This window comes from Rhipicephalus microplus, chromosome 2 (assembly GCF_043290135.1).
Source record: "Rhipicephalus microplus isolate Deutch F79 chromosome 2, USDA_Rmic, whole genome shotgun sequence".
Classification (NCBI taxonomy): domain Eukaryota; kingdom Metazoa; phylum Arthropoda; class Arachnida; order Ixodida; family Ixodidae; genus Rhipicephalus; species Rhipicephalus microplus.
The window spans coordinates 224271851-224277850 of record NC_134701.1 but is presented as its reverse complement, the minus strand read 5'-3'; positions in this window follow the sequence as shown (position 1 = coordinate 224277850).

Here is a 6000-nt window from a genome sequence, read left to right as displayed (position 1 = left end):
ATTTTATAGTACAGTAAAAGCCTATTGCATGGTCAATAAAAGTGCCACTGATAGCCAACTAGCGGGCGCCGATGATAGTGCGCGCGGGAGGTCGAGCAGAAGACAATGTTTTGCATAGCTTTGATGTGAGGGAATGTAGGCAATTCGCGGCTGCGATTTCCGCTTCGGTTCAAGACAACTAATTATGCGCCGGTAGCTGCAGGAAAGGCGCAGTGCTGTATGAAAGTGGACTTACGCATAATGTTTGCAATAAACGAGTGTTCAAGCAAGCGCGCGTCGCCGATTTCAGACGACGACACGAAAACATGACGCTGAAAGTTCCCGCGCACCAGAAAAACGAATATCAAAAGGAATATCTTATACATTTTTAGTTGACTTATGTTGCCTTCCTGATTTGCGCATCTGATACTTGTTTCTTTATTTTGTCTTTTTCTTGTGTGTTATATATGTTGTACCCACCCCCTCTGTAATGCCCTACGGGCCCTGAGGGTATTCTAATAAATAAATAAATAAAAGGTGACGAAAGCGCTTGCCTTACCCTTTCCACGCAACATGCTGCCGAGACAGCCTATCGCCTGCTTAAGGGGATGATTCGAGAAATCTAAACGGCGCTTGTCGATTCTGAAGACGAGTCTGTGGGGAGGATCAACTCTTTTTCCTTATCCTAAGCTGTGCTCTACGCTCAGATGAATCGTGAGTAGAGCTCAAGCGAACTCAAGCACGCCGCGACGGAGGGCCAGTCATTGAGAAGTCAGTCAGGGAAGAAGTTCAAACATTTCGCTCAACAAGAAAGCACGCGTTGCTTGCTGATGTAGTGTGGTCAGTCGGGCTTTCAAGTATCAAAAAATGACGCTATGAGAGCCGTGACAAGTTTTCAAGAAAATCGCCGAGGAGACATGTGATGACCGATTGCGAAAAAGCACAAACCATGAGCGCTACTTTCTACGTGGAGTGAATCGTCAAGCCGGTAGACATATGAAGGGTGCATCGTGACATGAATAGTGCAAATATGAAGTTCCGTCACAAAGACCAGCGTAACGAGGCCCAGCTATCAGGTGGAGCTCATGGCGAACATTTGATTTGTTTTGTTTTACAAGTGCCACGTCTCAGTCACTACTTCTTCTTCCTAAAATCAGCCGTTGCTTCTCTGCTGTTTCTGTTTGTGATGTATACAGGACGTTTGAGCAAAACATTCTTGCATGCCAGTAGAACTGTACCAACGCATGCTCATGCTTCCGTAACTGTCGTCGCCTAGCAGTGTCAACACGCTTGAGCGCATCCAACGAGCACCAATATGGCTGAACCAAAGCTGTGAACGATAATCGTTGGCGGTGTTTCATGAGCGCGATTGGGTGTCTTTTTACACATGTGTGCACGTGTGTTTTATTTTTTGTGTACTTCTTTTTCTTCCTTCTTTCAGCTGTTCATAATTCACTCAATAGCTGAGATGTTGCCGGCACCTTACTTGTGCGGCATCATCGTGTCAATAAAAATTTAAAAAAAAAGATGACGTCCAAGTCATTTTTAGCACAATTTGGGTAGCTGCTGCAAGCACACTTGACGGGTACTTATTACGACATTGATGACTGTGTAGTCGGCAGGCATTCTCTAAGCCCCTCTTCCATTCTTTGCAGAAACGTGGTACCCACCGCACACTTGCGAGGAACTTAGTTCACTTTTTCGGTGCTGTGGCTGACTAAAATGAAGAATTATGCCAGAAGCTTTTGTAATCTTCATATTCCCCCATGGGGGGTATGCGCCACAGTTTGTAGGTTAACAAGATCAAGCTCTTGTTAAGGAGTGGAGCATTCGATGAACCACTCGTTGCGAAATTTGAATTATGTGGCACTTGGTAGTTCCTTTGCTGTTATAAAACGCTGAATTACTCATATTAACGTGATTCCTTTCAGACATCAAGCCTGCCTTAGGCCAGTTAGAAAAGGAGTTCCAAGTACGACTGCTTCAAGTATGCATTTCATGCGTAAGGCTCTTCAGCTAAAGGAAATTCACGATGAACTTGTGACTTCAAACCAGATTGTCTTGTTGAGTAGCAATGTTTGCAAGCACTTGAAGGTTTGTGCGGTAGGTGTGCGATTATTGTCGCTGCGTGAGTGTATCACTACTTCAATATTATATTTCTAAGCATGCATTAAAATAAATACCATGAAAAAAAGCACCAGCGAGGCTCAGTGGTAGAATACCGGTCTGGCACGCAGTGAAATGCAAGCCTCGTAGAAAGAGGCTGCTTCCAATGTGAAATCGTAGAGTGTGATTTTTCATTTACATGAATGTTAAAAGAAAAAGTGACGGGCAGCGAATTTTATTGCGAGACGCACTATAACTGTCCAGTGCGAACTGCTGAAACCTTGACGGTCGTCGGCAATAGTGTATGCGTTGGAGGAGGTTGAGAGATGGTTGGTGACGGGCCAACATGCCCTATGCTTAAGTAGCGCACTTTTGACGGTGACAAAGAGGACAAGAAGTACACATCCTATCATTGGCTTGAGAGCGTAAGTTAGGATTTCAGATAAGTTTGCTTTGACTTTTATTTCATTTCTGTGTCTCTCGGGAGGAAGGGGGGTGATATGTATGAAGTATTTCTGAAATAAATTTACAGTTGCGAGTGTCGTGCCCTTCTCTTTGTCGCCGTCAAAAGTGCGTTACTTCACCACACGATGTGCGTTGGAGCCGAAAAGCGAAGCGAAAAAGAATTGTCGAGTCACCAGTTTCGTCCTCGTGCGGTAGATGGCGGCACTGGACCGTAGAGCTGAGTCCCTCAGTCACATCCCTATGAGGTCAGAGGGCGCTACAATACTCGTGTTGCTTTTCCTTGTCATCATCTGGTTTTCGCAAGCTGCTTAAATTCCTTCGTGCGCCTTGAATTGCTGCTCGGTCAGGTCGGTAAGGCATCATAGAAACTTAAAGCAAACAACACGAGGACGGAAAACGGGTTTGAGACACCCTACCGTTGACGTACAACATTTTATTACGAAACAAGCTACTACTTACAAGGCGAAATATTCACGCCAAGTTCATTAAGCAAGTTTTGTTATTTGCTGAGCTCCGCGGATCACAACAAATATTTTTACGTGCTCTATATGGCCTAGAACGTTACTGGGCTAATTGAGGGCGCGTAGCGCTGATGGATGGATGGATGGATGGATGGATGGATGGATGCGAAACCTTGTTTGAAGTCTTGAGGTCATGATTATTTTTTTCTCACTTTGTCTTTTATAGATTGTAACACGTGCAGTTCTCGGTATGTCTTTTATGAACAGTCGGTCTGTAAACTTTCAAGATAAATACTTCAAATTAAACACTTAACTCTCGACTGAATAGCCTTTGCCTTTCACTCAAACGAGAATTCACGCGCGTGCTCGCACGTTCTATGCACATAACTTTCGAATCTGCACCAGGCAAGCACCACAGATAATTGAGTGCTGCAGATGACAGTTCTGATTCTGATTCTGATTCTTTATTTCAGCATTCATTTACAACAAATGCTAGGACAGGAGCAAAAATCCGCTATCATAGCGGCTTGACAAAGGCCCCTACCCCTACAAAATTTGGCAGGAGACAACACACGTACTCAAAAACTGAAATGCATCGATATACAGATTATCTTTCGAGAAAAAAATATAATCAAACTAATAAAACACTAAAATGTGTGTTGAAAATTGACAGAACAACGAAAAGTGTCCTTTTTTCCTTACACAGAAGACACTTTTTTTTTTTAGTGAACAGTTTACAACGTTTACAAACACAGTCGTAGAAAATATGCATCATGGTGAAACCACACAGATTTTCAAGTACACAAGAGCATGTAGGAAGGCTTTCACACACACCACAAAACTAAAAGACTTACCATACCTCAGAAAGTCATTCCAAGTTGTTGCACTTCAGCCCACATGCTCACAGAAGCTGATTTCTATATGCTAATGACTCAGATAGCGGGTCACTTACGAGATATATATTATGTATGAATCATAACTGAGTCCAATTCTGGGAGCCAATACCGCACTACGATTTTTTTTATTCACTACCACACCAACTAACACCTCATACAAAAAACCACGTGTTTATTTTATGTTGTTTTGCAATTATCAACGTAACTTCCGCTAAATCTCTCAAGTAGAAAAAAGCAAACAGTTCAAGCCTGAGTAGTGGGAAATGTTGCTTTCATAATTTGTACATCTTTCTTTATTCTTTTGTGGTCTGTTCTTTATCAGCGCATTACTCCTTCTTAAAATATGGATAGCTATTGGGATATTTGTCTTTCGGTTATCCACCACCTTTCCAGTATCGTCTTTTCATATGTCTGGGGTGATTAAGTAACTCCGAATCTTACATGGTGAGCCGCAGTCTCGGCATATCTTATTCTAAATACCTAGGTGCTTTGTGAGGGAGCTGAATTAATTAAAGCTTTTGCCAACCTATGCTTTTAGGGGCGAAGCTCCTTAGGGTGTGGGTCTGTCCTTCCTCCGTTGTTGTCGTACGTAGCCACCGGTGGCACATACCCGCTCTAGAGTGGGTATGTGCCACAGGGGTTACGAGATGGAAGACGGCGGTACTTCGAGTGTTCCCTAGATAGACGCACGGACGGACGCTTGTATGGACGCACAGACAGACTATCAGACGGACGGATGGATAGATGGACGCACGGAACGAGAATGTGCCACAGGGGATGCAAGACGCGAGATGGCGGTACTTGGGGTGTTCGCTATATGAACGCACGGACTAACGGACAGACAGACTAGAAGACGGACGCACAGATGGACGGATGCACGGACGTACAGACGAATGGACGTACGAATGGACGGACGGACAGACGGATGGACGGATGGACTCACAGACGGACGCACAGACAGATAGGCAGACGCATGGATGGACGCATGGATGGTTGCGTGGTTGCACGGAAGCATGTACGGGCTGACGACGCTTCGCCCCACTCGTCATCATTCACTCCGTGGATATGCTGTGATTTTTTCATGGCACATGACACTTTCATGGCGCATGACAGATGTCTTGCACTTTCATTAATTACTGTGTTTCCTAATATTTGGCTAACGTAATAATGTTTATTGCATAAACTCAAGCTATGTGGAAGCGCGCACGTCGACGCAGTTAGGGAGCCAGGTATAGACTCTCACGTGTAAATTATAGGAACGGATCATATGACCGACGCGACGAGTAAATAGACTGGCACAAGCCCGCGCCATAATTTCATATCTGGCGCAAGCGCTGGCTGCATCTAACATTCGCGACCCCTGGCGACGGCGCGTCGTACTTGTTCGGGTCTCGGCCACATCCTGTAGCGCCGTATTGATCGCCTGTTTTTGAGGCCAACGGCGGCAGGAGCCAGGAGGGGCAGCAGCAACTGCGTTTCCCCGGAACAGGTCTTTCCCAAACCGAGCATGTATAACTACACAACTGTTTTCTCCACTCCCCACGCTTCGCTGTCTCCTCTTCCGCGCATGCGCAGTGGGGGGGGGGGGGGGGACGAGTGATGGGGAAAGTGAACCGAATGCGAGAGAGCGACTTTGTGAGAGAGTAAATGGTTGAACGAGGTCCGGCAGAAGCAAACCACATCGACAAAAGGAAAGCATCATCACGCTCTTAAAAGAAGATGCGGAGCCGCCGCCGGCTGGGGTTCTGGCATCGTCTGCGATGCCGGGTCGCATGCGAGGCAGTTGAGAGGATTTCTGCGAAACTAGGTCAGTTCCGAGCTGGGTCGCGGGGCAGCTCATGGCCTCGAGGTCATCCGCATCCCTCTCCAATTGCGCTCGTTTTTTTTTAATTTCTTCATAAATTCGATGCAAATACTAGGTCTCCTCCTGCCTATGTTATGTTTTTCCGGCAGAATCGGAATGCCACTGCAGCTCTGGTGACCCCATTGGAAATATTTTACGAGAGTTTTCGTTTTTAAAACCCTAACCTACTCCCCCTCCCCCCTTTTTCTTATCGTGATTACCTCTTACCCGACTGCGCGAAACTCTATTA